We start from the raw sequence: 26,012 nt of genomic DNA on the forward strand, positions 1-26,012 counted from the left end.
TACAAGGTGTTGTCATCTGCTAATAGTTTTATTTCTTCCTAAATGGATGACTTTAGTTTTTTTTATTGACTAATTGACCTAGTTAGCCCTGTATAATGTTGAAGAGAAATGATGAGAGCAGACTTCCTTGTCTTGTTCCAGATCTTAGGATGAAAGCATCCAGTCTTCCACCATTAATTATGATCTAGCTGGGAGTTTTTCATAGATGCCTATTATCTGATTAAGGAACTTCCCTTCTATTCCTAGGTTGTTAAGTGTTTTTATCATGAAAGAATGTTGAATTTGTCAAATGCTTTTTCTTTGTCTATTGAGATGATCGTGTGATTATTATTATCCTTTATTCTATTAATAAGGTGTATTACATTGATTGATTTTAGTAGGTTAAATCAACCTTGCATTCCTGGGACAAATTTCATTTGGTCACAGTGTATAATCCTTTTTTATATTGCTGAATTTGGTTTGCTAGTATTTGTTGAGTATTTTTGCATTTATATTCATAACAGATAGTCTGTAGTATTGTAGATGGTCTGTAGTATTCCTGTGAAAATTTTAGTTTTGGTATCAGAGTAATACTTATCTCATAGAATAAGTTGGGAAGTGAGTTTTATATATTCTTAAACTTTAATAGTTTAATTGGATTGAAAGAAGTTTCTTTAGAATAAGTTTCATAGAACTTCTGTAAAAGAGCAGATAGTAAATATTTTAGATTTTAGGGGCCACACATGGTCTCTGTCACATATTCTTCTTTGTGTTTCTTTCTATAACACTTAAAAAATTTATATATCATTCTTAGCTCAGGGGCCGTAGAAAAACAGGCTGTGACATAGATTTGGCCCACAGGCCATAGTTGGCCAATCCCTGCTTTAAAATTTCAAAGGCATTGCTCCATTCTCTTTTGGATTCTTTCCTTAACCTTTTTATGTAATCTTTGTTGTTTTGCTTTGTTTTTTCTCTGAAAGCATATATATTCTTCTATTTATCTCTGGTATCTGGAAATTTCTCAAGGGTGTGTTCTGGTGTAGGTCTTTTTTATTCTTATTACTAGGAAATCTGTCAATATGAAAACTGTTAACCTGGAAATATATATACTTTTAGTTCTGGGAAGGTTTTTTTTAACATTATTTATTTGCTAATTTCTCCCCCATTTTGCTGTTCTCTCCTTCCCAAACTCCTGTTATTCATAAATTGATTGTTTAGTTTTCTTAACTCTTCTCTATTGTCACCATCCCTCATTCTTTTTATTCCAACTCCTAGGAGATTTCCTTAACATAATTTTTAAACTTTTTTGACTTTTGAAATTTTATATATATACATATATATATATATTATACAATTTCTAAGAACTCTTTCTTATTCTCTGTTAAGGAGATTTCCTTAACATAATTTTTAAAACTTTTTTGACTTTTGAAATTATATCTATCTATCTCTATATATCGATATATATATTACACAATATACACTTTCTAAGAACTCTTTCTTATTCTCTGAACTCTTTCTTATTCTCTTATTCTCTTTTATAGAATCCTGTTTTTGTTTCATGGATGTAATATATTCTCCTATAGCTCTAAATATACTTAAAATTTTTTTAAGTTTTCTTTCGCTTTTTTTCATTGTGTGTTTCTTCATTATTCTTTCTTCCCTGTTGTTTTTCTTTGGGGAGGACTTGTCTAGATGTTTTCCTCCTGGTTGTTGATCCTTGATTACCCGTTCAAATTTAAGAGTAGGAGACAAAATCTGATTAGAAATTCAGCTGGGCTTGTCAACTAGTGGACTTCACTAATGATTGAGCAAGGATTCTGTCTTTTGAGGAGAAGAGGAACAAATATAAATTTCTTTATTTTTTTCCTCTTTTCCACCATGAAGAATTCTATAATCTCCTGCTTACAGGTGGGAGGTAAGTGTAGGACTGGCTGTCCATGTTCTGGGAGCCAAGTAGGGGAAAAGGAGGACTGGGGTGGCAGGGGACTCATATTTCAGGATATAAGCTTTGATTTAATTCCCCTTTGCTCACTCCTGGCTCATCTGTGTTGGTATTCCCAGGTACAGAGCCCCTCTAGTTCAGTCTCAAGAGAATAAACCTCTATTCTTTTGTTAGGGTGGGATTGGGATAGGTACATAGTTCCAGGGGTGGGAGATTCGATCTGGGAAATCTAAATGCTTCTTATAAAGATCTTCAACCAATCCTCCCATTTTAGCCCCACCCCACAACTCCCACTTCAGCAATACCAGGAGCCTCCAGTTCCAAAACCTTTACAAAGCTCTGGGGTAGTGATTGGCTTCTTTTTATTGGCTTTCCTAAGGTTCAAATCTCTTGGTCTGCTAAGTCAGTTATTATTTGCACACCAAAATTTCAGTTTCTAATTTTTAAAAAAACATTTCTTTTCTATCTTTGACTCTTATCCTCTTTGAACTTGAGTGTTTATGACTTTAAATTGTTTTACTCTAACTTTAGTGAGATACTGGAAAGAAGTTCAGATAAGTACGTGAGATCAATCTGTCATGTTTTAAAGGAAATTATTACCTCCTTTTAAAAGAAGATGATTTGGGCTTCCCTGGTGGCACAGTGGTTAAGAATCCACCTGCCAATGCAGGGGACACGGGTTCAAGCCCTGGTCCAGGAAGATCCCATATGCCATGGAGCAACTAAGCCCATGTGCCACAACTACTGAGCCTGTGCTCTAGAGCCCACAAGCCACAACTACTGAACCCACGTGCCACAGCTACTGAAGACTGTGTGCCTAGAGCCTGTGCTCCACAACAAGAGAAGCCACCACAATGAGAAGCCTGTGCACCTCAACAAAGAGTAGCCCCCACTCACTGCAACTAGAGAAAGCCCACGCACAGCAACAAAGACCCAACGCAGCCAAAAATAAATAAATTATTAAAAAAAAAAAAAGAAGAAGATGATTCTACATCCTCTGGCAGTATTCTCACTAAGGTGCAGTCAGCCCCTCCCTGTCACATCCTGTGGATATTTGGGACCCCCCCACTGCCAGTTCTTACAGTTCTGGACCCCCCACAAAAGAATTCTCAAGTCAATAAACCTAGAAAAAGTGAAGCAAAATAAACCCAAAGCAAGCAGAAGGAAGAAAATAATAGAGATAACAGTAGAAATCAATGAAATTGAAAACAGTAAAACAATAGAGAAAATCAGTAAGCTGGTTTTTTGAAAAGATCAACAAACCTCTAGCAAGGCAAACCTCTAGCAAGAAAAAAAGAGAGAGGACACAAATTATCAATATTAGGAATGAAGCTGGGAATAACACTGGAAGCTCTGCAGATGTCAAAAGGATAAGAAGGAAATGTTACAAACAACTCTATACGAATATATTTGACAATTTTGATGAAATGGACCACTTCCTGGAAAAAAACAAACTACCACAATTGACCCAATATGAAATAGATCATTTGAATAGTTCTATAGCTATTGAGGAAATTGAATTAATAATTAAAACATTCCCCCAAAAGAAATCTCCAGGCTCTACACCCTTGCTGATTTTTTGGTCTACTTGTTCTCTCAGTTGTTGAGAGAGGGATATTGATGTCTTCAACTACAGTTGTGGCCTATTTCTATCAGGTTTGCTTTACATATTTTGCAGCTCTGTTCTTTTGTATGTACACATTTAGAATTGCTATGTCATCTTGATAGCTAACCTTTTTATCATTCTATAATGTCTCTCTTCGTCTCTGGTAATTTTATCTGATATTAATATATACACATTTGCTTTCTTTTGATTAATGTCTGCATGATATATCTTTTCCCATCTTTTTACCTTCAACTTGACTGTATTTTTATACTTAAAATGAGTTTCTTGTAGACAGCATATAGCTGGTCATATTTTTTAATCCACTCTGCCAATCTCTGTCTTTTAATTGGTGTATTTAGACCATTTATATTAAATGTAACTATTGATATGTTAGGGCTAAAGCCTGCCATTTTGTCTTCTGTTTGGTTCCTCTGTTATTCATTTCTCTATTTTTTTTTCTAACTTCCTGTGGACTGCTCAACTACTTTTTAGAATGTCATTTTTATTTATCAGTAGTGTTCTTAAGGGTATCCTTTGTATAGCATTTTCAGTGATTGCTCTAGGCATTACATTATATGTAGTAACTTTTCACAGTCTACTGATGTCATCATTTTAACAATTTGAGTGTAGTTAGAGAAACTTAAATCCTTTATGTCCCTTTACCCTCCTTGTTTGCAACATAATTTTCTTATGTATTTCCTCTACAAACATTTAGAACCACATCAGACTATGTTATAATTTTTCCTTCAACCATCAAATATTTAGAAAATTCAAGAAGGAAAGCTTATTACATTTACCCATACTTGTACTCTTCCTATTGTTTTTTTTCCTTTCCAATGCTCCAAGTTTCCTTCTTTTATTATTTCCTTTCTGTTTCAAAATTTTCCTTTAGCCATTTTTATAGGGTAGATCTGCTAGTGACAAATTCTTAGTTTTCCTTTGTTTGAGAATGTCTTAACTTCTTTTCATTTCTGATGGATATTTTCAGTGGGTATAGGATTCTAGGTTGACAGTTCTTTTAGTATTAGAAAAAAATATTGTGCCACTTCTCTCTGGTCTCCATAGCTTCTGATGAGAAATTGCTGTCATTCAAATTATTTTTCTCCTATAGGTAGTACCATTTTTCTTGAACTGTATCAAGATTGTTTGTCTTTAGTTTTCAGAAGCTTAATTATGATGTATTTTGGGATGAATTTCTTTTGGCTTATCCTGTTTGAGGTTCACTCTGATTCTTGAATCTATAAATTTATGTCTCATCATATTTGGGTAGTTTTTAGCCAGTATTTCTTTGAGTACCTTTTCATCCCCACCCTCTTTCTCTTCTCCTCCTGGGACTCTGATGACATAGATATTAGATCTTTTGTTATAGTCCCACAGATCCCTGAGGCCCTGTTCTTTTTTTTTTTTTTTCAGCCTATTTTCCCTCAGTTATTTAAGATTTGGTAATTTCTATTGTTGTATCTTCAAGTTCATTGATTTTTTAAATGTCTCCTTCATTCTGCTGTTGAGCCCATCCTTTGAGAGTTTTATTTTGAGTATTGTATTGTTAAGTTATAAAATTTCCATTTGGTTCTCTTTTATAACCTCTATTTCTTTGCTGAGACTTTCTTCCACTTGTTTCAGGTGTGCTCATAATTGCTTGTTGAAGCATTTTATCATGGCTATTTAAGAATCTTTGTCAGGTAATTGTAACATCTTTGTCATCTTGATGTTGGCATCTACTGATTATCTTTGTTTTTTCATTCAGTTTGAAATCTTCCTAGTTCTTGATAAGACACATGATTTATTGAAACCTGGACATTTTTATATTATGTTATGAGACTCCAAACCTTAGTTAAACCTTCTTTTTTATCTGGTTTTCTCTGACAAAGCTCCAACAGAGGAATATGTTGTGGGTAGCCACCGTATTATTGCCAAGTGAAGGTAGAAGTCTGGTTTCCCATTCAGCCTGCAGCCAAGGGAGGGAGGTTCCTCATTGCTGCTGGTCAGGGGTGGGAATTCCAGCTCTCTGCATGGTCTCCTCTGGCACAGTGGTAAAGAGGATTTGTTAACCACTTATTGATGATGAAATTCCAGACTTTCCACCAGGTCTGACACCATGCCAGTGGAGAAGGGGAGGAAAGCTTCATTATTGCTAGGTGGGGGGTGTAAGTAGACACTTCCCATGTGACCTCCACTGACATTGTGGTTGGAGGGACATCTTGGTATCAGTCATCTGGAATGAAAGTCCCTGGTCCTTACTTGGCCTTCTCTGACAGCATCCTGGCAGGTGTGTTGGGACACCTCATTACAGCCTAGTCAGGACAGGAACCTAAGCTTCCCATTCAACCTTTGCTGGCATGGGTGGAGGTAGGGTGATGGTTTTCTTCTGTAGTGTTTGGCTGGAGTGGAGCAGTAATTGTCTAAACATTTTCCATCTTGCTAGGCTGCCCTTTTCCTGGTCCTTTAACTCAACCAGGTTTTTGTTGGAGATTTTTCTCTTTTTTTGTGTCTGTTGTCTTTTTTTGTGTGCCTGTTGGTTTTTCTGGGCCACTGGCTTCTTCAGCTCTAAGTCTGGGATGTATAAGGCTAAAAGAAGACCCATGGACCTCACAACCATGTAATTCCTCAGGTCTTGAAGTACCTAGGCAGTCTGCCTTTGGCTCTCCACCTTTCCGAGTCTTCTTAGCTTTGTGTTATATGTAATGTCCAGGGTTTTTAGATGTACTTAGCAGGAGGAACCAGGGAAAGGACATCTATTCCATTGTCCCAGAAGCAGAAGTCCCCAATACGTTACTTTTTCCATTTCATAAATGAGGAAAGAGACTCGTTTATGTTTGTCCCAAATCACAAGATTCCAAGCAGGATATAGACTAATTACCATGGAGCTTCTTCTCCTGCCAGAAACCAGGGTGCCCAGAACATGTAAGAGCCAGCACTGGGGCTCCAACTATCCACAGGATATTGTATGCCCCCAAATCACATGGCAGTTACCTGCATAACTAGAATGTAATCTCACATTTGTATGAGTCTACAACTAAGACTCTTTTCTCCTATGACACAGGCTCATGGGGCCTAGGTCCAAATATAAGAAAAGTGGTCATATGAAATAAGGATTAGACTTACTTCTCATGGATTCAGAGAACAAAGCTGTCCAATCAGAGAGCAGAAACCATCCATCAGAGATGCTATGGTATGGTTCAAAGGACCACCTGGATAAGAATGTTAAACATGTCATAAAAATGCAGATCCTGAGGTGATTTTGTATGTGTGCCTCCTAAAGATTGTTAACCATTGCTACAGAGAAAAAAGGGTGAAAGTTCCATGACAGATTAGAGCTCTTCAAACTGAGACTCTGTGATTCTCCTGAGGGCATTGCCTCAGTCACCCCACATGGGTGATGGCCCATGCTGCTCTTTCAATTACTGGTAAAACTAGCCTGGTGAGCAAGGCCAACTCAGTCCTGGCTTATGGGAACATGTTGTGAGCTTCCTCCAGGGGAAGGGAGATTTGGGGTCGGGGAGGGGACCAAGGGAGGGACCTAGACAAAAGTGGCAGATAGTAGAAGACTAATGGGATTAATACAAGAGAGTCATTAGCCAACGATTCTGGAACCTTCCCAGCCCTCTCTAGCAAATGGCCCAAACTGCCCGCTTAATAACATTAAGTGAAATTAGAAATCAGAGATGCTGGCTGATCAATCTCCTTGGGGTTTCTCTGCAGACATTGTGCAGTGGGGGTGGGGACGATCCTTCAGGGGGGCGGCCATGGCTTCTCTGCCAGCAGCTGTAGCATGTGGTCTGCTCTGTCAGCTTCCCTAGCCCCTGGCCTGGAGGCAAGGAGCCAAACAAGCAGGCCTGAATCATGGTCAAATCTTCAACCCATTCCCCAGCACCCCACCCCGTAGCACAAAGTCCCCTCAAAGAGGAGCCAGTTAGAGGCAAAATGCTTTGTCTCAGAAATTTCCATGGCCACAAAATTTAGGTTGGAGTGGTGTCCTGGGCAGGGGTCATTGTGGAATGGTGCCAGGAGGGACTTTCTTTTTTTCAACATAGCCTGAGCCTAAGTTCCTTGAGAATCTGAGAGGCCTCAGATTGAGAAGAGAAGGCCATGATCCACTGGGTACCACATCTCCTTCCAAGGCCTGGTTCTGGGGCAGGAACATACTCAGAAGCCCATTTGGGGCTTAGAGACTTAGAAATTTGGTGACCTGAGTTACCTCCCATCTCTTTCAGCATGTGGTCCACCAAGGCTCATTGACTTTGCCTGATGGACGCTTTTGGAATCTCCAGCAGAGGCCTTGCTGCTTCGTCAGTCCGCTTGCTCACATTCTCCACTGCCTTGGCTTAGCCTGTGGTGTTAATGGTTATCCATTATCCTCTGTTTCTAATGACAAACCTTGGTTACCTCATCAAACACATCCCTCCTTTCTCCTAGGATGAGGGATGGGGAAGTTAACCAAGCCAGGTTGAGACGTGAGAGCAGGAGGTTAAGCAGTGGGGGCTCCTGTGGAGCAGCTGAGCCCCCTGAGGAGACCGGGACTGTGGTGCCAGACGGGGAGCACCTCAGCTCCCAGGATGCTTCTTTGTCAGCAACAACCATCAAATCTGCCTGCCTGACGCTCATTGGCCAGGTCTGGGCTCCTGCTGGGAAGAGCTCTTCTGCGCCTCACTGAGACCGGTCGCAGCTCAGTCAGCAGCAGAGTGGGCCAAAAGCAATTTCTTCATGATGTTTCCAAGGGTGTGATTTCACACATTGTGCATTTCTCTGGGCTCCCTGGGGGTCTGATGGCATCAAACCCACAGCCAGCAGCACCTCAAAGGTGGGGTGGGTGGTGAGCACACGTGTGGTGTGTGTGTGTGTGTGTGTGTGTGTGTGTAATGCCTGCTGAGGCTGTCCACAAACAGTTTTGCATGCACCAGTAAGCAAGGTGTTTCTAGGTGCCCAGTGAATACTCTTGTCTATACTACATCAAAATGAGAAATCAATTCTGGTAATTACCCTATTTCCTTGATTCTAATATGCCATTGATTATAAGATACACCACTGATTTAATAGCTGCTTCAAAAAAAAAAGAAAAGAAATGTACACATCTATTTTAAGACACATCCTTATTTCAGAAATGTTAGAACATGTGTAGGGGAAGAGGGGAGATGCATATTATAATGGAGAGAAAATGGTAATTGGGAGATAGTCAAACCAATTGCCTGGTTCATCGGTAAATGCAGTCAGCATGATTTACTGGCCTGTTCTGTGAGAGAGAACCTTTTCAGATGAAAGATTTTTGTGGGTTGGTGGGCACACTGGCCAATGACTCAACCACCTTGAGTTCAATGACTGTGCCCCACTCCTTGCCCTTTCTTGCGGGCCCCTTCCCAAAGACCATCTCCTCATATTCACTGTCATGCCAGGCATCCGATTCTAACTAAGTGACTCCCAGAAGACTGAAGACAGAAAGGTACCCTCATCTCCTTTCATCTGGCACTGGCTACTGCGCTCAGGGCCTCCCCGCAATTCCCCAGGGACTCAGATCTCCCTCCTATGGTGTCAGCATCACAAAAGACCCGTACCCCAGAGCTGGATCAAAAGGGCTGGGCACTCTCCTCCCACCCACAATCCAGGTGAGGACTTAGTGAGACCATTATCATTTGCTTCCTGCCTGTCTCTCCCACCTTCTCTCCCAGTACACAGCCTCCAGCCAAACCGTCTGTCACCACCTCTCCAGCATGCCAGGCTTCCTCCTGATCCCAGCCTTTGCTAAGGCTGTTCTCCTAACCTGGCAGAGCCTTCAATGCCCGTGATCAACACTCCAATCTATTATTTTGAAGAGGAAAAAAGGTGGGCTTTAGACACACACTGGTTGTGAGGTGGCCCTAATAACAAGCCAGCAGGACACTTGGAAGGTCTGAGGCCTGAGGTGGGAAGTGGTAGGAAAAAAAAATCTTTGAGAAAATGAAAATCAGAAAATTTTGATCCACACTGGAGAGTGGGAGGAACTGGCTAGGGGCTGAGTGAGCAGGAGGCTGGAGTGGTCCAGGGAGAAGACAGTCAAGAAAAAGACTTAAGAGGGAGAGTCTTTACAAAGGTGCTGGAGAAGAATCCTGCTATGAAGAAGGCAGAGACAATTTCAGGGGTCATAATCTTACAAGCCTCTCTCAGATCTCAAACTCTTCTACTTTTACCTGGTTTTTCTATTTTTCATTCAGGGTTCTCAGCCTGGGAGTTAGGGTGCTACCCCTGCCTAGGGCTGTTTAGTAATGTCTGAAGGAGTTTTGATTGTCACTATAACTGGGTCTCTACTGTCATTTAGTGGGCGGGGCCAGGGATGCTAAGTATGCTGAAGTTCTTGGGATAGTCTGCACATGAATGAACTACGTGTCACAAATACCTAGCTAACCCAGACTGAGAAATATTAGTCCCTGCACTACTTCACCTGGCCTCTAGGGGCTGGCCTAAGTTTGCCCTGACTGCTCTTCCCTATCAGACAGTCTGATTTGGAATTTTCAAATAGAAATTTCTTAAGAAACTACGAGAAGACAGATGCGAAATTATCAAAGAAAGCAACAAAGCATAAAAACAGATGAGCATCAACAGATTTCTGAGTCCAAGGAAGATCAAGTCTACTCAGTCTAATCACAGAAGCACTTTTTTTTTTAACCCACAGTTTTCCTGATTGAAACAATTTACTAGGTGCAGAGGTCTCATTTCTCTCCTTATTCTAAGGACACCACAGCAAGTCATAGTTCAGGCTGGTTCAGATGCTGTCCTGTTTAAGCTTTCCAGAGACCAATTCCTGGACCTCTCTCTGTGCGTGACCCAGAAGGACCATGTGCTCAAATTCAGTTCAGTCTCAAGCTGCCCTAGCCTACTGGGCTCTTCCCAATTTCCGGGTTTTCATACTAGCCCCAAGCACCAGGTCTGTCTGAGCAAGGTGTGGTCTTCTGATTTGCCTTTTAGGATAAGTATAAGGCAATGCTAGTAGCTGTAACAGAGTACTCGTAAACTCTCATGACTTAACACAATAAAAGTTTATTTTTCACTTATTTAAAGTCTAAAACAAGTATTCCTGATGGAATTATTCTCCTCCAAGTGGTAATTCTGGAACCTAGGCTCCTTCCATCTGGTGGTTTCCCCTCTTTGATATGTAGTTTCTCAGCTTACCATCTTATCCGCATCAAGCCTGCAGAGAGGAGAGAGCCTGGAGGATTGCCTGTGGGTGGTGTTCAAGGGCCAGACCTTGAACACATTGCTTCTGTTCGTGTTCTATTGGCAGGAACCCAGACACATGGCCTCGCCTGGCTGCATGAGAGACTGGGAAATACACTCTAGCTGTGTGTCTAGGAAGACAAAGAGTTTGGTTTGATAATCAGCCAGCGGTGTCTGCCCAAATCCCCGCATGTATGGGCTTTTAGAAGTCCTGTTGTCATTCTTCTCTACCATTTCTGGCTGGTACACAGCAATTTCCTGGTTAAGAATAAATGGCTGGTTCTTTAAAAAGTAAAACATAGGATTACCATAGGACCTGCAATTCCACTCTTAGGTGTGTACCCCAAAGAATTTAAAACAGTACTCAAACAAATACTTACACACATATATTCATAGTTGTACTATTCGCAACAGCCAAAAAGTGGAAACAAGCCAAGTGTCCATCAAAGGAATAAATGGATAAACAAATTGTGGTGTATACATACAATGGAGTATTATTCAGCCATAACGAGAAATGAAGTACGGATACATGTTACAATGTGGATGAACTTCAAAAATATTCTAAGAAACCAGACGTGAAAGGTCATGTTACATAATTTTGTGTATACAAAATGTCCAGATAGGAAAATCCACAGGACAGAAAGCAGACTGGTGGTTGCCAGGGACTAGAGGGAGGGGGGAGTAGAGAGTGACTGCTTGTGTACAGGGTCTCCTTTAGGATGAAAATGTTTTGCAAGTCGATAGATGTGGTGGTTGTACAACACTGTGAATGCACTAAATGCCTTTGAATTGTTGACTTTAAAATGGTTAATTTTCATCCCATATTTTGGGACTGCTTTTGCCTTCTGAGATGGCCCACTTTTGTTTGTGGAGTGTGTTTCTCCCAGGGCTGCTCTCAATTTCCCAGATGATTCCATGCCCTGGGGCCACTCTTGCCTTTTGAGACAGACCACATTCTGTCTGTGGAATGTGTATCTCTCTAAATACACTCACTTTCACTTTAAAATAAAATAAAATAAAACAGAATAAAATATAGTGGTTAATTTTATATTATGTGGATTTCACCTCATTAGAAATTTTTTAGTGATTCTAAAAAAAAGAATAAATGGATGGGTTTTTTAATTTTTGTTTTTAGTGAAGTCTAGCTTTTACCTATTATTCTTTGTTAATTTTTCTGCTCTGTATCACATACCATGGTGCACATCATCCTGGCCTGGTCCAGCAGCTTACTTCATCCTGTACTCCGTTTAAAGACATTGGGGAATTAACTGGCTTATTTTTCCTTAACTCCTTGGACTTTTCCCTTGGGTTTAGTTTACAATAATAGGAAATGCATTTCTAACATATAGAGTGATGCTCTGTCAGAGTTCATGTGCTGAACAACGATAATTGACATACCCTGGACTTGGTTATTTTTACTTAGTTATTATTCTAACTGCCATCCACTTCTGGAAGCTTCTGAGCTTCCTTCCCACCATGCCTGCCCTCATCCAGTAGCTGCTCCTCCACCCCTGTCCTCTGGGTGCTGTCTAGGAGATTGAGAGCTAGGCATTTTCAAGCCTTCCTAGGAAACCAGCTCCAGTCTTTTCTGCACACATGAGTCAAATATCCACTACAATTTTTTAAATATTTTAAAAAATTAATCATATTCTGCTCCTGCGTCAAATAAAATAGCACAACTTACCACGTTGTTTTGTACTTCTTTTAATATAGAACTTTTATTCCTCTAGAGTATAAGCCATTTGAGGGTAAGAACCATGCCTTAATTGCCCCTATATCCTTGGCACTTAATGCAGTACCTGATAAAAAGTGTTGCTCAATAAATATGAATTAAATGAATGAACAAAATGTAACAACATACAGACAAGAAAACGGTTGTTTTCTCATAGGAATAAACAACTTGATTGAAGTCATTCTCTTGTAGAGAGAGCAGCTTTTACCTGAAATCAGTGGATTGTTCATTCCTGGAAGAGCACAAAAGAACCGTTAACTAGGGCTGGCAGGAATTATAAGCAGTCAGGCTCAAGGAAAGAAACAAGCTGTGTTATAAATGGGAGTCTAGAACTCAGGAACAGTGGAAGGGGCAGATCAGGAGTGGTAAGAAGAGAGAAACCAGTCCTACTCATTGGGGGAGGGTAGGCAGGCTCTGCCATAGGCGGTGGGGAAAATCCAGACAAGCAGTAAACTCTGTGTGCAGATGGGCGTAGGTGGCCATCTTAGGGAAGCCTATCAAAGGGAAAAAGAGAGGACCCCAGCAGCTCTGGACCTTGGTACGGGGTGGAGGGAGTGCTATGACAGGAGCCATGGGAGAGCCAAATGGGTAGGTGGTCAGCATCAAGGAGAACTGGCAGCCATTTGGGCTGTGGGTGAGACTTCTGGAAAGAATGGTGGAATTCAGTACCCTGGAAAAACAGACAGGAGTAAGGCTGGGTCTTGGCTTTGGAGAAACTGGGTTCTTGCCAAGTTTTCTAGGCAGAAAACCGAAGAGGCCCAGGAGGGATGTTTGGTGAGAACCTGGATACAAACAAAGCCCAAGAACTAGGTTGTGCAGTCGGAGCAGGGCTGGGTGACTTACAGCTGAGCTCCTGAACTAGGTAGGGCTCCTTAAACTTGCTGCATGACTGAGGCCAGGATGAGTCTCGGAGGCTGAGGCAGAAGTGAGAATGCAGATTAGACTAAAGTGCTAGAGTCTAGGGTCTAGGGTCTAGAGTCTAGGACCCACTAGAGAATGGGGAAGGGAGGCCTTCGGGGAGCAAAGAGCCATTAAAGTTAAACCTTTGAAAAGCAGACTTATGTGGTTGCCAAGCTGGATTCAATGATCAGGTCAGGTACCTATAAATTACTCCACTGGATTTAACGTGTATACATTTTAAAGATTTTTCTTTCCCCAGAGCAAAGTAGATTTACAATCTGAATGGCTGCGCTTATTAATTTTAATAACCTCCTCTAGAATGGAAGTATATGCGAGGACAAGAAGTAAGGGCCTATGTTCTGAGGTCTAAGAAAGGAGAGGATCCCTCCCCAACATCTACAGCTATGGCGGCCACAGGGGGTCTTCTGGTGACCATGACCCCAGGGGAGGTTGCTCATGCCTCCACTCCCCACCTATCCAGCTGGCATGCCTGCTTCCCTGAGGGCTCCAGACAAATAGAGCCGTCTGTTCTCTTACTCAGTGGTTGGGTTGTTCAACTCTTTCTAGATGTGTTTCCCCCAGCTCTCAGTAGAGCACCCCCAGGCCAGTACCTGGGAGAGCCTTAGTAAATTCTTAATGGAAGGCCGGCTTGGCTGAGGGCTAGCTGCCTTCCTTCCCGCCTGTTTTGAGTGTGCTTCTTCAGTCTTCTAAGCAATTTTATGAGTTATCCAGTGCTTTTTCAATAAATTCCCTTTTCAGATGACATCATTCTAAGTCAGTCCTGATATTTACAGTCAAGAACTCCAGCAGATATGGAAATCAGAGTCTTAAGAGATGGCAGGAAACAGACTTTTGGAGAAATGGAGTGTTGGGATTTGTAATCTGCCTGGTTGGAGCTGAAGACAGTGGGAATCCAGCCAGGAACTCTAGCACCCTGTGGCTGAAGTAGCAAAACAGATCCTGAAGTTCCCACCTGTAGACAAGGGTACAGAGGCTCCGGAGCAGATGCTCTTGATGCCTGCAGCATATCTCCCGCCCTCCAGACGTCAGTGCAGCGGTGGGGCAGTCACATTTAAGCGTGTACCAGTGTCTCTCTGCTTTTCTGCCTCAAAGCTTTCTCCAAAGGCGCGGGAGAATGCCTCAGCTCATGATCAGTGCAGCCAGCTCCCAAGTGTGAGGAAAATTAGCATTCCTGAGGGCAAACCTCAACCAAAAGGGGATAGGAGCCAGTGGACAAGTGGTTCTACTCCTTTCCTTCAGAGGACAAGTCAAAGGTGCCTCACACGTGCTTCAGAAGACCTCCAGTGGACGTGAGCCCACCACATTCAGCAGCTCAATCACACACCCTCTGTTCATTTTTCTCTCTTTCCTGTCTCACTCACCCTGCTTCCTCACCTGCTTCCTGATGGAAACCCTAGATAAGCGACCTGCATCTGAGTCTGAGTCTCAAGTTTGCTTTCAGGAGAGCCCAAACTAAGTCAAGGAACAGGGTGGAGAGAAGAATTAAAGGGTGGGAGGTGGGAGGGGCGGTGGCGGGGTGGCTGTAGGGTTGCTTCTGCCAGCACTGGGAAGCTTAAGGAGAAAATGGAAAACCCAAATTCATAAATTCCAGCCCAGGGCATTTACAGAAACCCAGGGACTTTCTATGACCTTACTAAAAGGCTTTCTTCTAGCTCTGTCACAGGACTGAGATAGTCAAAATCAATTATAAAGTTTAATCCTATAGGTGGTCAAATGACAAATTTGTTAAAAAATCACAGCTTCTCTACATTTCTAATGTGAAAAATAGGGCATTGACCAGCAAAGAGTGGGGTCCCAAAAGCTGGACTGAGGATATGTTGGAAGTCTGGGGGGACTCGAAGCACCCTGAACCTCTCACCCCGACTGAATCTTTCTGGCTAGAGACAGTAGCTCCTCCCCCTCTGCAGCTGTTTCTGCCTTGTTTGTAAACCCTATATGGACCCACCTTATGCAGTTACCTTGCAAGGATAGGAGTCACTATCCTTATTATCTCCAGACAGAAAAAAATGATTAGAGGTAGATCACAGCATGCTGGGGGGTGGGGGGTGGAGGTGGTTAATTACATGGCCAAGCTCTGGAGGAGAAAATGTACACACCAAAAGTACAACGTGACATTGTTAATTTGAATCACCAAAAATCTGAGGAATTCATGTGAGAATGAATTATGAGAGAATAAGACCAAGAAAAGAATACAGTATTAGATTGTCTGAATCTGAAGATTGACAATTGAATGTCCTAACCTAAGTCACTAATTCTAAGTTCTAATTCTGTGTTTGGTTGACTGAAGCATGGATTCCACATTGGTTCCCACTAAGTGGAGTTGAGAAGCCAGAAATTCCTCAGACATAAGGAAGGAATGCAGAGAACTGAGGGCATAGAAATGTGGAAATAGATTTATGCGAGACCCACCCACTCACTCTGAGAGGACCCAGAAGACATTTCTTTTTCCCACTGTCTTGAGGAATATATATTTACCAAGATGTCTAGTGGGTCATGTCCTGTTGCCCTGGAATTATGGTTAAGGCCAAAAGTTAGGATAGAAGATGCTAAGTATCACACATTCTAAATACAGAGTCATCACGCCACCTCTATGCAGGACATACCAGGGGTACCGTCACCACCAACACCCTCACTGTCCCCACGATGTGCAGTGATACCTGAGAGACATAAGCTAGGCTTTGGGGGATACAGTGTTTATGGTGAGAAGCTATTCCCTCCCTTCACACCTGATGGGTGGAGAAAGGAGAGGGGATGCTCTAAGAGAATCACTTGTAAAGAAGGGAGCAGAGAAGACTGCCATTTCATGCCCTGGTTGGATGTCTGCTTTGCTGACCTGAGCAAGGCAAAGGAGACCTGGGAAAAGATGGTGGGGCCAGGTCTGTGTATGGGGCAGGGATGGGCAGTAAGCTTATACTCCTATCATTTGGCATGGTAAAGACCCATGAGTTTCCCAACGGTTGGGTGGCCATAGCAGCAGGGAGCTGGTCTTGAGTTGTCTTGTCAGTGACTCCACACGAGGACTGACTGCCCACCAAAGTCATCCTGGCAGCTGGAGACGAGGGTTGAGTACATTTGGTGGGGATTGGGGAGGGATGGGGAGGTAAGCCAAGCCAGAGTCAATCTCCTGGGTCAGGGAAATGTAGAGTGCAAGTCCCCACAAGGTACACCGGGAGCTCACATTTGAGCTGAGCATTTGGTGCCTGTCCCACAAGGGGCTCGATGACCTGCCAAGAAGCAGCAACAACCGACAGAAGAAAGACTGCAGCCTCTCCCAGTGAAGAAGGGAGACGTTTGCCCTTTTCCTTCTTGCTCCTCTTTGCCTAATCGTATAACTGCCAAAAACTCCAGGACTGGCAAATAGAGGCCTGATTTGAGCTAAAATGAAAAATCATGGCCCTCACCTCTTTCCCACTCCTAAATCAGTTCACAGACATGGAACAAAGACAGTGGGAATCCAGCTGCAGTGTTAACTGCAGGATCTTTCCTCAAGAGCACTTGACTTTTCCCAGTGGGAAAAGTCAAGTGCTCTTGAGGAAAGATCCTGCAGTTAACACCATGATAGTGCATTGAGAATCTTCTAGCCTTCCCTGAAGGGATCTGGTGGCCACTTACCAGGGTAACTATGTATTGATCGGGGTAACTGGATTACCCAGATCTTTCAAGGTTTATTGGACACTGGTTCTGGTATAACATTAATTCTTGGGGACCTTGAATACCACTTTATCCATTGGTCAATGTGAGGCTTTTGGGGCCAGGTGATAAAGGGATTTTTACCTGAGTCTGTCTCATGGTAGACCCAATGGGGTATCCCACGGTTATTTTCTCAGTTCCTGACTAAATAATTGGAATAAACAACCTGAGCGACTGGCAGAATCCCTGCCCTGGCTCCTGATCCATGGAGTAAAGGCTATTGCCACAGGAAGGACCAAGCAGGAGTCTCGGGAGTCCTCCCAGAGCCATGATGGATGCAGAGATTAATGCAACCATTGGCAGCTTCCAGCTTTGAAAGGAGCCAAAAGCAAGAGACATTTCTGTTGAGGGTCCAAGTCGAAATGTAAGCACCTATGGTCTGTGCCTCTCATGACCCAGCTGATCCAGTGGTGATCAGGATTGTGGTAGGTCGGGATTCCACGTAGAACCACTGGAGAACACCAGTGGGAGGATTCCAGTGGGGGCTCCTGGGGTTTGGGAACAATGATGTCATCTCTTTGCCCAGTAATTCTTCATGTGAGAAACAGCTCTTGACTTTCTCCCAGAACTCATAGACTAAACACCAGAACATAGATACCAGGGGATCATGCAACCCACGTTGCCCATTATGAACCGTGTATGATGTGACCAGTAAGCCAAGAAAAGTGTGCCCAGCGCCACCACACCACCAGGTGGAAGCAGTATATTTGGGGCTGGGTCAGGCAGGGCCTGAAGACACAAGCCTGTTGCATTTGGGTTACTTTTGACACACCTGCTCCTGTTCCACTGCGGCCTGCCCTCAGCACACACCTACAAGCTCGTGGAGAGCGCCCTATGACCTGTTGACTGCAGAGGACAAATTGAGCCTGATTTGCAGGTGGCTCTGTACAATATTCTGGAATCTCACAGTAAGGGACTGCTGTGGCATCAGAACTGCCCTCAGGGCCAGCCTCGAAGGACAGCAGAGAAGGCAAGCCCTCCCAGGGACAGGACTTTTGCAGTATATTTTCACCACTCAGATGAGGAGAGATGGCCTGAGGTAAGCAACTAAAGTGATTCATGAGCAGTAGCAAGTGGTTTGGCCCGATGGCCAGGGGTTTGAAAGGAACTAGATGGAAAATTAGTGACAAGGAGGTTTAGAGAAGGGGACTGTGAGTGGACCCGTACCCCCAAATCACAACACCCTCTAGCCTCCCTCCTGCCTCCAATATGTCTCCCACTTTATCATCCAAGTGACCTTGCCAACCGGCTAATCTAATCCTGTCACTCCCCCCACAAGAATTGTAATGACTCCCTATTGCTCAGGAGACAAAATATAAACCCTTTACAGAACCTGTCCCTTGCCTATTTGTCTAAGCTCATCTCTTACCACTTCCCTAACACTTAGGCTGATTCCTAAAAGCATGCCTTTCTTTCTTAGGCTTCTGTACCTCTGCACGTGATTTCTCCCTCTGCCCGGAAGGACCCTGCACTATTCATCCTCCAGGGCTCGGCACAGAGGACATCTCCAGGAAGCCCGCCCAGATGCCCCCAGGCAGGCAGATTCAGGCTGGAACCACATGCTTGGGCTTCAGTCCTGGCTCTGCCACTTAACCTTGGGCACATTACTTAGCCTTTCTGTGCCACAACTTCCTAGCCTAAAAAATAGGCAAGGCTGGTGTGAGGATTAATTAATATATAAGTATTAATAATTATTATTATGTTTATAAATAATAAAATGTAAATATACAAGGAAATAATACAGAAGCAGAAGCATAAAAGCAGGATTGGGCCTGACACAGAGCAAGTGCTCAGCCTGTGTTAATTAGATACTCTTTTCCCTGTGCTCCTCAGTACCCTGTGCACATGCCCAAGCAGACAGGGTAAGGGTAGTCTCCCTTCTCTGCATATTTAGTATCCAACAAGTGCCTGGCATATATCAGGCTCTCAATAAATACTCGTGGGATGAACAAACAATGTCTGGAATCAGAATCAGAGATACAGTCTCTGTTCTGTCATTTACTAATAAAACCTTGGACAAGTCACACAGCAAGTAAAAACTTCAGTTTCCTCATCTGCAAAATGAGGATGATAGCACAAATATTAAGCTGAACCATAGGAAAGTGACATTTTTGTAGGTCAAAAACAATTGAATATCAGCAATTTCGTATGCTTCAACATAATTCTTACACTTAGGGCTAAAGGGAGGCCCAAAGGAGGTAATGGATGTGAGAGTAATTTATAGGCTGTAAAGTGCCATAAAATGTCAGTATTAATGTCAGTATTGATTATTATCAGATATGTGTGGCAAGTTAGAATTGATGGATTCGAGTAGAATCATTTCATTTAATTCTGTTTGTATAATAAAGAACAATTTGGAGAAACAGATTAAAATTTTAAATTCACATGACAGGTGGTATCAAAGCTGGATTTGAACTCAGGATTCGTGGGCTTGGGTGGGCCGCCATGGGAGGGCAGGAGCGCAGGGAGGCCTGGCAGAGAGCTGTGGGTCTGAGAGAGGCAGTAGCCTGCCTGTCTTCCAGCCTGTGCTCAGGTAGCATTCTGTGGCTCTCGGAAGCCCCTCAGGGATTTTTCCGGCACTCTGGTTCCTCCAAGAGTACACGCTGTATTTGTTCACAGTCACTCGCCTTGCCCAGACTCCAAGGTGACAGCCTTCCTGGAATTCCTGATGTAGTAGGAGCTTCCCTGGTGAATGTCAATACACAAAGGTCCATGCGAGCCTGCAACTTCCAGTTTGGACCACCCCCTCCATCCCCAGTGACTCTGCTGAAAGAGATCTGTTTATAGACTCCGGGTCCTGCCAGCAAATGTCCTTCTTGCTGTCCTTCCACCAGCTCAAATAGGTGACCACGTTGGATATAATATGAGGAGGGGGGATGGGCTTGATGACTTTTGAGATCCAGGCAGGCCAAGCAGAGTCGTTGTCTAGCAGAATTAACACTGAGCTGCCTTTAAACCAGAGCCTTCCAGTTGCTTCCTTTTTGCCCTCTTTACTTTCCTATATAAAAAAGACTCTCAATCACCTACACTTAGCGCGAATTTAAATCATAGTATTATCTACCATTCGAGCTGGAAGGGTTCTCAGAGACCACCCACGATTTATAGCTGAGGGAACTGAGGCCCAACCCAAGAGATAAGAGGCTTGATTTGAAACTAGGCCTGTGGAATCCCAGATTAGCACTCTTGATGTCAAATGACATGTTTTCAACAATGAGCTCTCATTTATAAGAATATGAGTGTATGACATAAGATAGTCCTGAATTCATCTAAATCTACCCCTTACCAGCTGTGTGACCTGGGGAGCATCACTTGACCTCTCTGGGCCTCAGTTCCCTCATCTGTAACAAACTTCTCAGTGTTGTAGAGAATCAAATAACATGTAAAGTGCCTATCATACCCAGAGTGTTTATTAAAAATAAGTTTCATTTCACTGTGGAATAAAAGACAAACTGTTTTGAAGAATCAATAAGCAAATAAGACTTTTGGCAGCACTGGTCAAGGAGGAGGAGAGGAGAGCAAGGCACTCTAACATATCTGATGTCACACTATTTTATCCTGCTTTTGTATAAGACTGGCAGTTTTTTTTTTTTTTCTCCAACTTGATTAAATTCAGGAAACGTTTATTGAATGCTTATTATGTGCTAGACTAGGTTAAGTTTTGTGGGTGCAGATATAATAAGACAGTGTCCCTACACTCTGGAAGGTGACCCTCTGGCTTGGGAGACAGATGGGTAAACAAGGAACTGTGATGCTGTTCTGCATAAGAGGTGCACTAACAGTGGCATGTACAAGGGAAAGGGCATTCCAGGCAGAAGGAACAGTTTGAACAAGTGCCTGGAGGCATGAAAATCAATTTGGAGTATGTATCAGGGAGGCATAGGCTTGGCAGCTGACAATAGAAAGCTCAAAATAGCAGGGGCTTAAGCAAGCTTGAGGTTTATTTCTCTCTCACATAAAAGAAGTGCAGAGACAGGCAGCCCGGGGCTGATGTGGCAGATCCTCAGTCATTGGAAACCCAGGCAGTGCAAGGTGCTGCTTAGAGCATGGTCTCCAGAGGCACACTGTCTGGGTTTTAATTCTTTCTCAGGCCATGAGACAGTGAAGAAGTTATCTTTCCTCTCTGTTTCCTCAGCTGTAAAATGAGGATAATAAAAGTACTTGTCTCATAGGATTGCTAAGGATTCAATGATTTCATATAGAAAAAGTGTTTTGAACAGAACCCGGTGCATAATGGTGTCATATGTATTTTAACATTCTAATTTTCTACTCTAACATCCTTAGCACTTGGCTTTCATTCTCAAGGTCACCACATAGTCCAGAATGGCTGCTGGTGCTCCAGCCATTACGTCCCAATTCTAAGTAGCTGAAATAAGAAAGAGGAGGAGGACAATGGTCCCACCCTCCAGCTGAGTCAGCTTCCTTTAAGCAATTTTCCAGAGTTCCCATGAATCACTTATGCTTATAGGTCACTGGCCTGAACTTAGTCACCTGGCCTCATATAGTTGCAAGAGAGGCTTAGAATCATGGTTTTTGGGCTGGGTTCTCTTAGAAAAAAAGGAGAAGGAATACAGATTTTGATTGGTATAATACTGTGATTTATAAATCAAAAGAATGTATATTTGGTCTCTGTTTCTGGCACTGAGCTCCTAAAACCCTTGGAATTTCCTGTGATAAGAGCAATAAATGTGTCTTTTGTTATGTTAATGAGGTAACTTTGGGAATGCCCCTAGGTAACAAGGGCTGAGGGCTGGTTGCCAGGAGAACCAACAGAGTATTTAGAGGATTGGAAATTTCTGTTCCATCCCCTGACCTCTGGGAAGGGGAGAGGGGCTGGAGATTGAGTTCAATCGCCAGTGACCAATGATTTAATCAATTGTGCCTATGTAATGAAGCCTCCATAAAATCGTGAAGGACTGGGCTCGGAAAGCTTCCATGTTGGTGAACACGTGGAGGTTTGGGGAGGGTGGCATGCTCAGAGAGAGCATGGGAGCTCCGAGCCCTTTCCCCATACCTTGGAATATGCATCTCTTCCATCTGGCTGTTCCTGATTTACATCCTTTTATAATAAACTGATAATCTAATAAGTTAAATGTTTCTCTGAGTTCTGTGAGCTGCTCTAGCAAATTAAATGAACCCAAGGAGGGAGTTGTTGGAACCTCTAAGCTACAGCCAGTTGGTCAGAAGCCCAGGTGATAACCTCCTGGATTTACTATTGTCATCTGAAGGATGGGGTGGTGGGGGTGGGGGTGGGGGTGGGGTGGGAGGGCTGGAGCAGTCTTGTAGGACTAAACACATAACCTGTGGGATCTGATGTTACCAGTGTCAAAATTGAGTTATTGTAGGACACCCAGCTGGTGTTAGAGAATCTCTTGGTGGTATGGGGAAACTATTCCCCTTCCTCTCACACACCTGCACATTGGAATTGTGTCTAGAATCCTTTTTAATTGGCAAGTTGCAGTAGCTGCCACAGGGAATAATAGATAAGCTCCAATAGGTGGGCTCCAACATTGAGATCTCTTACATATCACAGGCAGAGTGAGAGGAGGGGTGAGTAAAGAGATGTATTCAGGTTTTAACATCAATGGGTGCCTGCCTGGGAGCAGGGATTAGATTTCTGGTTGGGGAAGGGCAAGTGTGTAAGAAGGTGCCACCTCTGACAGCTGTCTCTCCAAATGTGCTGTTTTCACACTCTTCCTCGTCTAACAGATTTCCATCAGCCTACAATTGTCATACAACATATTACCTTGAAAAGTGAAAAGTGCCACTTTTCAGGAATGTGTTTGCTGCCCCCCTCCCCCCTTGCAGATGGAACCCTGCAGAGCACCAGCATCTGGGGAGAGGAAGAGGAAGAAGAGGAGTCTCTGTGTCTGTTAGGACTCTGTGCACCCAGCTTCCTGGTTACTTCTATTGGTGTTCCAGTGTTCGCCCCAACTGTGGTTGGTGGCAGAGCTCATTCAATCGGAGACCCTTCTGGAAACCTGCTCTACCTTTATGCTCTGGGTCCCAGGACCTTCCCTAGCCTTTAAGAAGTGGTGGCCTCGCTGCTGAGCCCCTTTCAGGATAAAGGTTGGGCTAGCCTTCCTTCAGGAGCCAAAATTCTTTGCCCTCAGAGCACTGCTCCTGACCTACCAGCCCCTGCTGCCTTCACCCAGAACAGCAAACAGACTGGCTATGATGGTAAAAGCAGAGTGCCCAAGCTACACTTAACTTTAGGGAGATGGAGTATATTTATTATCTATTGCTGCATGTCTATTTACCCCAAAACTTAGTAGCTTTAACATGATAATAAAAAAACAGACATAATAAACTCAGTTTCTGTGGATTGGGAGTCTGGGAGAGATTTGGCCAGGCAGTTTTGGCTCAGGGTCTCCATAAGGTTGCAGACAAGATTTTTGTGGGGCTGCATCATCTGAAGGCTTGACTGAGGCTGGAGGAGCCACTTCCAAGGCAGCTCATTTATATGAGTAGGTGGTCCTGCCTTTTGGCAAGAAACCTCAGTTCCTCTCCCTGTGGACTTCCTCTGAGGACACTTGAGTGTCCTCAGGATGTGGCAGCTGGCTTCCACCAGAGCAAGAGAGCCAAGAGATAGAGAGCCAGGGAGAAGCTTTCCTTTTGATGTCCTAGCCTCACGATCACGTAGCATTACTTCCACTACATTCTATTTTTTAGAGTTGAGTTACTAAGTCTGGCTCACATTCAATGGGAGGGAAATTAGGTTTCACCTTTTGAACAGGGGAGTATTGAAGAATTTGAAGAGAGGGCAGACAGCAGAAGCAAGAAGAACTACAATTCTGCAGCCTGTGGAAGGAAAACCACATTCACAGAAAGATAGACAAAATGAAAAGGCAGAGGACTTTGTACCAGATGAAGGAACAAGATAAAAACCTCAGAAAAACAACTAAATGAAGTGGCGATAGGAAACCTTCCAGAAAAAGAATTCAGAATACTGATAGCGAAGACGATCCAGGACCTTGGAAAAAAAATGGAGGCAAAGATCGAGAAGATGCAAGAAATGTTTAATAAAGACCGAGAAGAATTAAAAAACAAACACCTAGAAGATTTAAACAACAAACAAACAGAGATGAACAATACAATAACTGAAATGAAAAATACACTAGAAGGAATCAATAGCAGAATAACTGAGGCAGAAGAACAGATAAGTGACCTGGAAGACAGAATGGTGGAATTCACTGCCGCAGAACAGAATAGAGAAAAAAGAATGAAAAGAAATGAAGACAGCCTAGGAGACCTCTGGGACAACATTAAATGCAACAACGTTCACATTATATGGGTCCCAGAAGGAGAAGAGAGGGAGAAAGGACCCAACAAAATATTTGAAGAGATTATAGTTGAAAACTTCCCTAACATGGGAAAGGAAATAGCCACCCAAGTCCAGGAAGCGCAGAGGGTCCCAGGCAGGATAAACCCAAGGAGAAACACACCGAGACACATAGTAATCAAACTGGCAAAAATTAAAGACAAAGAAAAATTATTGAAAGCAACAAGGGAAAAATGACAAATAACATACAAGGGAACTGCCATAAAGTTAAGAGCTGATATCTCAGCAGAAACTCTACAAGCCAGAAGGGAGTGGCACGATATATTTAAAGTGATGAAAGGGACGAGCCTACAACCAAGATTACTTGCTCTACCCGGCAAGGATCTCATTCAGATTTGATGGAGAAATCAAAAGCTTTACAGACAAGCAAAAGCTAAGAGAATTCAGCACCACCAAACCAGCTCTACAGAAAATGCTAAAGGAACTTCTCTAAGTGGGAAACACAAGAGAAGAAAAGGACCTACAAAAACAAACCCAAAAACAATTAAGAAAATGGTCATAGAAACATACATATCGATAATTACCTTAAACGTGAATGGATTAAATGCTCCAACCAAAAGACACAGGCTCACTGAGTGGATACAAGAACAAGACCCATCTATATGCTGTCTAAAAGAGACCCACTTCAGACCTAGCGACACATACAGACTAAAAGTGAGAGGATGGAAAAACATATTCCATGCAAATGGAAATCAAAAGAAAGCTGGAGTAGCAATACTCATATCAGATACAATAGACTTTAAAATAAAGAATGTTACAAGAGACAAGGAAGGACACTGCATAATGATCACAGGATCAATCCAAGAAGAAGATATAACAATTACAGATATATATATGCACCCAACATAGGAGCACCTCAAAACATAAGGCAACTGCTAACAGCTATAAAAGAGGAAATTGACAGTAACACAATAATAGTAGGGGACTTTAACACCTCACTTACACCAATGGACAGATCATCAACAGAAAATTAATAAGGAAACACAAGCTTTAAATGACACAATAGACCAGATAGATTTAATTGATATTTATAGGACATTCCATCCAAAAACAGCAGATTACAATTTCTTCTCAAGTGCACACAGGACATTCTCCAGGATTGATCACATCTTGGGTCACAAATCAATCCTCAGTAAATTTAAGAAGATTGAAATCATATCAAGCATCTTTTCTGACCACAATGCTATGAGACTAGAAATCAATTAAAGGGAAAAAAATGTAAAAAACACAAACACATGGAGGCTAAACAATGTGTTACTAAATAACCAAGAGATCACTGAAGAAATCAAAGAGGAAATAAAAGAATACCTAGAGGCAAATTACAAAAAAAACACAACAATCCAAAACCTGTGGGATGCAGCAAAAACAGTTCTAAGAGGGAAGTTTAAAGCAATACAAGCCTACCTCAGGAAACAAGAAAAATCTTAAATAAACACTCTAACCTTACACCTAAAGGAACTAGAGAAAGAGCGACAAACAAAACCCAAAGTTAGTAGAAGGGAAGAGATCATAAAGATCAGAGCAGAAATAAATGAAATTAAAAAAAAAGAAAACAATAGCAAAGATCAATAAAACTAAAAGCTGGTTCTTTGAGAAGATAAACAAAATTGATAAACCT

The sequence above is a fragment of the Balaenoptera musculus genome, chromosome 1 (genome assembly GCF_009873245.2).
Source record: "Balaenoptera musculus isolate JJ_BM4_2016_0621 chromosome 1, mBalMus1.pri.v3, whole genome shotgun sequence".
Lineage (NCBI taxonomy): Eukaryota > Metazoa > Chordata > Mammalia > Artiodactyla > Balaenopteridae > Balaenoptera > Balaenoptera musculus.